The following is a 10,039-nucleotide window of genomic DNA, read 5'->3' on the forward strand; positions in this document are numbered from 1 at the left end:
TAATACCACTAAAACTGACAGAGTGACATCGCTAACTCTCAAACTTGTTTGTAACATGAAAAGACAAAAAAGTCCAACACTGTTACATGTTAGCCACGTTAGCAAATTCACAATATTTGGAAGTTCAACTTTGGTTGCAACACATAAAAATACAAACAATATCGCCAAAACAGATGTTACCGACTACACTAACACCCAACCTGATTAGTGGCATGACACCGCTACACGTTAGCTGTGCTAGTAGACTCACAATAACCCACATCCAGCAATTTGACCGAACGTCGTTCTTTCAAAATGTCCTTAACTTCAGAATTAATCTGAAATATAAATTGCATTGTCCTTTAAAAAAAGAAAAAATAAGTTCCAAAATACGATAATATCTCTTGTAATAACACAGTAACAGTAAAACTTTATTTAAAATCATATTTTCTAGAGTTTTTCTGTGGCTACATACCACCAGATTCCCTCTTCCACTTTGTGTAAAAGCTGTAGCCACAGAGCTAATCAGTCATTCCGAGCGTTGTCCAGCAGCGGATCACCGCCTCGGCCTTGCCACCATCCATTTTCATCTCTTCACACCATAAACACAGCTCGGGTTTGTTGCTGCGGAGCCTTAAACAGACCAGCGTGATGCGTACGGCAAAACATGTAATATTTTAGCCTAATAAATGACGTGCCCTGTCTGTTTGCCGTTCGTCTGCGTGTTGACGTGTGCTGGAGCGAGCTCCAAAAACCCGCACAATATTCAAGTCAAATATTTACACAGAAGCTTCTTTGGCTGCAAATCTGTCCTTGACGTTTGCAAGTGGCTTTGTCTCGCGTGTGCCTCAACACACACACAACACATAGGTGCACACGTACACACATCTCTGGTGTGTTAATTAGCAGGTGGAAATGCTTAAAGGGAACGTCTGTCAGAGGGTTTGACAGTGTACACACATCTCGGAGATTCCTCAGGAGGTCACCCAGCCCTCGCTTAATCCTCCCCTTTAATTGGGCCCCATGTCAGCGGACATAACAAGTCTCATCTGAACCGTCTGGAGCCACACGCGTGTTTGTGTTGGACTCTGATAAAACCACAAAGAGGGTCACACTTACACTCTAATTAGACGGAGCCAAGAGGAGTGCACACAGCACGCGTGCAGATGGGCGAGCGCTGACCGTCACAGACCATCCAAAACCAGAACTTCAACATCTTCACTGTGGCCATATAAAATACCAGCTTTCATAACACAACAGTGCGTGTTTATTGGCGACATGTGCAGACTTGTAGATCAAAAAATGACTGTTAGTGTTTGGTCTGATTTCTGGTGTTTTAGATGAAGCAGATGTGATGAGCTAAACTGCACAAAATATCATAAAAAATGACTCCAAGCTGTTGTGTTCTGCTCACTTCATTGTCATTATCGTCACATTTAGTCGAGATTGGAATGGCGGTATGTGGCTCCTCCTCCTGCTGACAGCTTCTGACATTTACACTAAATGCTTTGAATTTCTTTGCTCTGATGGCATCAGTGGAGCCCATCTGTCCCTCAGAGTCCAGGAGGAAACGTCCTGCTATGTACCATCCAGTCGAGCGTGGAGCGAGTGTCAAATGGAAACTCTTTCTGTCTCTAGTTCTTCAACTTTCTCCGTCATCATGAAAGAATCCCACATTGGGGAAGAATGAACTTGGCAGAAAAAGAGAAGCAGCATCTTTTACACTCCTTGTTATAACTAATTTACATTTAGTGCTAAAGATAAAAATTGTGGATTTTAAATACATTTTCATTTCCAATATTCAACTTTGATTTAAACATTTATGAAACCGTTTTCCTTTATTACTATTTCTTGCACATTTTCAGAAAAAAATTGTTACTTTTTTAACAGCAATTATCTATTTAATGCCACAAATTTAGTTAGATTAAAAAACAAAGCTAGAAGAACACTTATTATAATTTAATTGTGTGTTAATTTGAATCAAAGTGATTCAGACTTTTTTGACACCAAAACCAGGTGCAGTTCATCAAGTAACCTCTAGGGGAACATTTCACTGGATAATTCCCTCTGTACTGAAAACAATATAGTGCAAGACGATCTATTGTCCTAGATCTTAAAAGAAATTCAGCCACTAAGCTCACTACTTTTTTCCCTTTTCAAACAGCAAATGTGATTTCACTGATTTTCCAAAGTAAAAAAATAATAATTCTGAACATTTTATTAAGACTATTTAGGAATTCACTGTGTTCTATAGATGAAAACTTGGATGGTTTATGAAATTTAAGCTAAAATAAATATTTTTGCACAAGAAAACATGTTTAAGCGCAATGCATTATGGTTTATTTTTACCAAATGGTGACTGTCGATGCACACTGGTTTTTTTCAAAGCTAGAAACTTGATTTTGGAATTGTAGATTCAGAACCCCCCGCCCCCCCCCCCAAAAAAAAAAAAACTGAGAACACACTAAAAAAAGTGGACTAAGCAGTAAAGGAATCTGTCTGGGGTAGCTGGTGGAGGACCCAAACGCAGGAGACCAGGAAAGGTGGCAGAAGAGGACAACATTTAATAAATAAACTGAAACATGACAAAAACCATGAATGCAATGAAACGATGGCAGAACAGAACAGACGACCTGAAACCAGACGCTTAAATAGACTGAGGGTAACGAACTGAAATGAAGACAGCTGGGAATCGTGACAAACCTGAAACTGATGTGACTGGAGGACAATTCAGAACAGAACATGACCAGAACCCACAACATAACTGACAAAAACCAAAGTCCACAGTCCTCACAGGTTCGGACACAATCATAATCAAGTTCTGTTCCTCTGGTCTAAATTTGCAATAGTAAAAAGAAGAATTTCACTGCTCAGTTTATGTCTACATATTTATTTGTTTTTCTTCTCACTGATATTTTTAAGTTTTGGATCTAAAGGGGTCATACCATGATTTCCTTAAGCCTTTTTAGAGTGAACTATATCCATATATATGATATCATATATTACCTTTGGAACACTAAAATGCAAATAATTTATGAAATATTAGTTATTTTTCGTGAATCTTTTCCAACCTGGAAGTAAAACGACTCTATCCCTGAAGCTCCGCCTGCCGCTGCGTGTGGCTCCCGCCCATTTCATGATGTCATTCCAGAGAAAGTCGTTTTCTCCCACAAAAATAATCCAAACTTCTTCAAAGATGGATATACCTGCCTACACTAGTTCACAACACAAATACAGTCGACATCTGCAAGACTGGAGTTGGGGGTGGTGGTGGGGGGTCTTAAAGGAGCCCCGCGTCTAAAGCAGCAAACACCTGTTTGAGCTGAAGTTTATTGAAGACAGAACACAACTGGAAGATATAAGGAATTCTGCACCTAAAATTAATGTTTTTTTACTGATCATCTTGAGCTCTGTGGAGAACTTAAATGTTGTGTTAGTCTGGGGGCGGAGCTAGCAGATCAGATTTTGATTTAGTTGTGGTATTCTTTTTGTCAGAATATCTATCGTTGCTCTGATGCCTTTATAACATGTTCTTGAAAATCTTAATCTTTGTTTTCATTATATTTCTTCTTCCAAATACTCAAACTCAAGTTATAAACTGACCTCAATGACAGATTTTCCGTAGGCCTTCCAACTAGCTCATTTCTGATTGGTGAGAGTAGTTGCCATAGAAACAATGACTCAGGTCGTCTTGGACCAATCACAACTTACTGGCTCCAACATGGCGCTCTCCACATTGTGAAAAAACAGCAAATTAATCGACTTCATTTGATTGGAGCTGGAAGTATGGTGATGTCACACTCACTTGGTCCAGTTCTCATATACAGTGAACTGCAGACTTTATTCATCCTATTTATTTATTTATAGCTTTTATTGTTGATTTCCACTGTAAGAAACAATAAGAGAAGGCGCAATTTTTGAGACTGTTCTCAGTTTAATGCAGAAATTACTTTTGCAGAGACACAAGTGTAATTGGCTTTAGACTTATGGGGTAAAAAGAATGTTTCAATCACTTTATGAATGACATAAAAAATGCAACCAATACAATAGAAAAGGTCCAGAAACATCATGTGTGGTTTTAATGAATCTAGCACTTAGAGAACCTATTCTAAGCCGAATTCTACACGCATTGTAAAACAATCATTTTTCCTTTTTTGTTTTTGCATTTCCAAATCCTAATCCTTTTTTAATAATATGTTTTCAAATCAATAATCTTGCTGCTCTAATGGCTAAAGTCAGTCTGCCAGCCTCCGGTCACAGGTAATAAAGTTCAGATGACTCAGCTTTAATTGCAATTTTTTTATTTGTAATTTTAGTTGGCATTTCATGCTCTATAAAGTATATATATATATAAATATATATATATACATAACCACAACTACAGTGAAGTTCCAATAAAAAAAAATGTTGCTCAAGCAAAAGTTCTGCTTGTTTCTTTTAATAATAATTCTCATGTTACAGTTAATCCTGATCATGTTTTCTGTTGTTTTTGTTGGTAAAGAAACTAAACTTTATATATCTTTTGATTCAAATTATTACTCTACTATGTAAAGTACTTACTTGATCTTTTGATTCACTTGTGTTTATTCAATCTCTGACTGCAGAGACCAGATTCTCACAATTCTTCTTTCTTTAAGAGAACATGTCGCTCTGCCACATAGTCAAAAACTCACCCAAAGGTGCACAAAACCAGTACCTGGTGCTCAAAAGAAAGAAAGAAAAAAGAACCAAAACAAAACACACGTGTCGGAGATATTTAAGGGAGCTTTGAAGTTACTATGGGATGGTCACGGCCTACTGCTTGGCGGCCATTTTGTGGCAAAACTTTAGTTCAAATGATCTTCATGAAATTTTACTCACATGCCCACCAGGTTAAATATAGCAAGATTTGTTGACCTTTGACATTGGGAAGAGGCCGCTGTCTTGGGTTTCCTAAGAAAAAAACTTTCTTCAAATTTCATTGTTGGTAACCCTTTTCACTGCAGCTTTGGTACCGCGCAGGAATCCTGCATGACGGTTACTGGAGAAGCTACGGCTACAGGTACACATTCTAATAAGAGTTTGTGACGTGTAGATTGTTGGTAGAATCAATGTAGATCACGTTAAAAGTTGTTTTATTGAGCATTAATTCATCCGACCACATTTGAAGGAGTATCCGTCAAATGGGTCAGAGAGCGGTTCCTGGTACAGCTGTGGTGTCAAGGTCCCGCCAGGATACACATTCTGGCGGCGGGGATAACTACCTACCACAGCTCCACGGAGAAAGTGGGTGTGTGTTCGTTGTAGTCTGGGGGCGGAGCTTGCAGCACAGATTTTTCCTGGAGGGGGCGGTTCACATCATGCTTACGTCGGCACGTTTCCACATGCTCGTTTTCATGGGTATGGGAGGGGCTGCTGCAGATAGAGTTGGTTTCTAGAAGGATCAAAATGCTGCTTTGGGGTTCTTTATAGTGAGGAATGAACAGTAAAATGCATTTAAAACCTCAAAAAGTAGAATTTTCATGGTATAGCCACTTTAAGGCAGTTAAACTCCTCACTACACACTTTATACACATTTCTCAGACAGATGAACATTTTCACACTTCTCTCTTGTTTTAACTCTCAAAGTTTAAGCCTTCATATCACTTCATATCTGATCGCAATAGAAGATTAACGTAGATTTGAAAAGCTGAATGCATTCTGTAGAGGAGACACGCCCCGGAGGAGATCGATTGACAAGATTAACAGCCAATCAGGACGCAGAACACAGTGTACTGTTAAATATAGGAAGGGAACGTTCAGAACAAGGAGAATACAAAGTGATACAACTGTTCATCTCCCATCTGACCACGAGAACAACAATCAGACAATTAGGGGTATGACAGGCCAATTTAAGGGATGACAAACCCTGGAGAACGACTGAGCAGCAGGCAGGAACTATGATTTACTGTAATTTAGTAGTCTATAAATCTAAAAGGTAAACCGAAAGACAGAGAGACTGATAGACAACCACAATAAATTGGCAGCGACGTGACTATAACTGCTGTAGAGGAGGACACAGGAAGCGTGGAGGGCCAAAAAGGTGAGGTCTCTGAAAGGGATTCATTCTCTTGAACTTTTCTCCATAGTGAATCCAAAACAAGCTGATTCAAAATGATCCACCCAGGTTTCAAACTAACAGAAAGCTAAGGAGTAAAAAGACGTTCGTAATCTCCACAGTCCTGATTCTGCTAATGTGTGATAAGTCTGGACAAACTTATTGTCACCTTCCCCCCGTTTTCACATCTGATTCACTTCAGAGATTATCTGTCGTGCTGCCAGGATTTAGCCAGGGGTCTTTCCATGCCACTGACACAGGATTTGCTCGCAGGCTGTTGGACCATCCAAAGTCTGCTCACACAGAAGAGGTAAAAGCCTCTTTCTCTTTGGCTCCGGCACTGAAAACAACTCAGCGCTGGTTCTACCTCTGCCAGAAAGTCTGCTTTAAGCTCATCGCTCTGCTATTGATCTTCAGGGTTTATTTTCAACAGTTTGCATTCTGTCACTTTTCATCAGTTTGCTTAATTGTTCTGCCTTCATCGACCTGTAACTGATGGTTGGTTTCTTTCAGCCAAAGCCTGCGTGTTTTGGCTGCGACATCCAACCACGTCTTTGTGAAAAGTTGATCGTATTGACAGAACTGTGGAGTAATTTGCCTTCATATCTTCAATTCATTTACTCTGACCTAAATCAATCAATGTCTTTTAAAAAATGTCTTTGATTTCAAACTCCCAGAATAAAACATTTAAAAAAGAGCCCCGCTTTTGTGATCCCCACAGCGGACCGTGCAGACGAGGCTTTTAGGACCAAAGTATCCAATAATCCTTTGAGTCCTTCAATGGGGCCAAAGGAGGAATAAGACAGCCTGAACTTTCCTTCCAAAAACAAATTCACTTCTAGGATCTCTTTCTTTGAGCGTGAGCACATTCGACAGGTGAATCTAAGGCCAGATCTAGGCGTGGGTAAGATGGGGCAATGTACCCCCCCAAATGCTCCCCCCAAACGTGACGCCATGCAAACATTCCAAATTTCAAGAGTATTTCAAGAAAAACAGAGCAATCTCCCATTCAAAGTAGCTGCTGGTGCTGATTGGTGGATGAAAGGGGGGCGTGGCCTCTCGCTTCACTCGCACTCCTCGTCTCAGTTGGTCGCTCGCTCTCAAACTCAGCAGAGCTCAGAGACTTCTGATTGGCTATCAATGTGCTCTTAGATCAAACAGTGAAGCAGAAAAAATGTTTTTTTTCCATTGAATTTTTTGTTTCCTTATAATTTTTTGACATCAAATTTCTGGGCCATTAAAAATCAAAGGTTAAAAAATCAGAATTAAAATTTAATGGTTTTAAAAATTCAGAATGAAGATTCAAATGTTTGAAAAATCTGAGTGAAAATTCAAAGATTTAAAAATCAGAATGAAAGTTAAAACTTTTAAAACAATCAGAATGAAAATTAAATGGTTTAAAAAATTAAGAATGAAAACTCATAGGTTTTAAAAAATCCAGAATCTGATGGAACAGAAAAACTTTCCCCGTCAATCCTGAAAAAAATCTGGTCAATTTTCAAAATAAAGCCAGTTTTTCACAATAAACTACCAGTTTTGGAAACTCAATCATATTTTTGTATCTAAACAGGCTGTAGAGAGGAAAATAAAGTATTACCCTTTTATTCGCAGATTTTAGGGACCATAGATTTCCTCAAATACGTTAAATCTGCGAATGCAGAGAACCCGCAGTCTCCGCCTCAACCCCCCACTCCCCGCGGAGTGTGGGGTGAACCTGGTGTTAGCAGCAGCAGCTGAGACCGACTCCTCCGGTGGTACTGCCCAGCCAGCACATGTAGTTTGTCTGGTGTGGGGGTGATAATTACGTCAATGGATGAGGGTGGATCGCGGGCCATCAAAAATAAATGAATATACACATATAAATAAATAAAAAAGGCTTTAAGACACAGCAAACAATCATAAACATCAACTGCTTGTGTGGAAACAGCAGTTTGACTTGTGCTACAACACATATAACTGAATTCAAGTCCTGTTGTTGCATACATTCAAGTATTAAGTACACAGTTATGTCTCATCAGGCATGAAGAATCCATTATTTTTTAAATTCCTTTATCTTTTTTAAAACCAAGGGTTCAATAGACTAGATTTATTTGTGTTAACTATGTATTGCTAAAAAAACAAACTTGTCTAGAAAGAAAATACTTTATAATGACATTTAAAATATAGAGAATTATCTTAATGTTTTTTTTTTATTTTTGTTATTTATACTGCAACAAAGAAAGCCCGTTGGTTGTTTCCATATTTTAATAGTTTAGTATCCATAAACTAAGCTAAAATATCCAATAACCAAAATAAACATGTGACAAAAAAATACACAAAAAAATAGTGAAAAGACAAAAAAACTCAAAAGAATAAATAGCAAAACAGATAGACAAAAATTAAAAAAGAAAATAAAAAGTGACAAAAATACACAAACTAAATAAATTAAAAAGACACAATAACTAAACCAAAGATAAACTTAAAGTAAATTAAAAAATGACACAAAGAACGTGATAAATAAAATAAAAAGATGCTTTAAAAAAGGCAAAAAGGAGATGGATAAACAGACAGACAGGCTGTAACCAAAGATACACAAAAGAAAATAAAAAACAAAAATTGACAGACTCACTCACTTGTTTTAGTTTTTTCTCTTCTCGTCATTTTTCTGCTTCCATGTAATTTTTTTCATTTGTAAAGCTACACTTTTGTATTGAAGGTATTTTGAAAAACAAGAAAACTCACTCAAACTAAATAGTAAATTTAAAACTAAATTTTAAAAATTGTAGCCTCAACAGGCTAGTGTCACATTAGATCTTACAAGTATTAAAACACAGTGCTTTTAATGTTCATAAACATTACAGACAAAAATTTCATGAAGTTTTGGTTTGAAAGTATAATGGAAGATTTCCTTTTTTAACCCAGAGCTTGTAAAACACGAAATTAACATAATGGAACCAGAACCATTCGTGGGGGGGGGGAGACGTCAGACGTGACAGAGGCGAGGAAAACATTCAAACTGATTCAAGTGTAAATCAGCCTTTAGCCATGTATTGTTTTAGCCTTCAATCACAGTGCTTTAGCTCCAGTGTTGACTTCCTTTTGTGCAATTTACACAATTTGATTCTTAAGGTGCTTTTCTCCACCTCTGAGAAAAGTTACAACCATAGCTGAGAGCTCTCTGTTCACATGATCTCCCACTATTTTACAGCCCCTCTCATCCCCTACCACCGCAATAAAAATGGCGAACAATCCAGCTGTACAGTTTAGATCCAGATTCCAGCTCAGACGAGGAAAACAAAGACGTTTATCTATTTGTCTCCTAGTCGATGTATCAGAATGGAGCGGAGAAGGGGAGTTTGTGGCCCCGCCCAGCAAATGTTTGCAACAAATAGAAACACTTGTTCATCTGCTTCTGATTCAAAGCAATTTGCAAAAATAAATACTTAAAGCTTAATTTTCTTCATCTATTTCCTCCGTTACGAAAAAAAAATGCTACAAGAACATGTAAAAAAAAACAGATTTTTCTTCTTCGTTTCTTCTTCTGTAGCTTGTTTTGGACAACATTGCCCCCTAATGGGTAGTAGTGAGAACTGCATGATTTTCCAGCCCGTTTGATCTTCGGTTGTGATGAGAGTTTTGTGTACAAAAACAAACCACATGAAAAGCGCAACATTTGTCCACCCAATCAAACCAAACCCACAACCGAACGGCGGGGTCACCGAGGGAAGACAGACGGGAGCCAAGCGGTTTGACGGAGCACAGCTAAAGGCTTTGACAAGAGATGAGGCTGTCAGGTCAGGAGAGTACAGGATGTGGAGGTGGGGGCGCCTGGGAGGGACAGTGTGTCCGTGTGTGGGTGTGTGTGTGTGTGTGCATGAGTTGTCGTGCTCCAGGTGTGCGTTGTCAGTCTAAGTGCTGCTCTGACTCACGATTCCGTTGGCCGGCTCTCAGGTAAACTCTCTCCTAAATATTCAGCTTAGATGAACTCTTATTTGTCTCCGTGTA

Source organism: Oryzias melastigma, linkage group LG19 (assembly GCF_002922805.2).
Source record: "Oryzias melastigma strain HK-1 linkage group LG19, ASM292280v2, whole genome shotgun sequence".
NCBI lineage: Eukaryota > Metazoa > Chordata > Actinopteri > Beloniformes > Adrianichthyidae > Oryzias > Oryzias melastigma.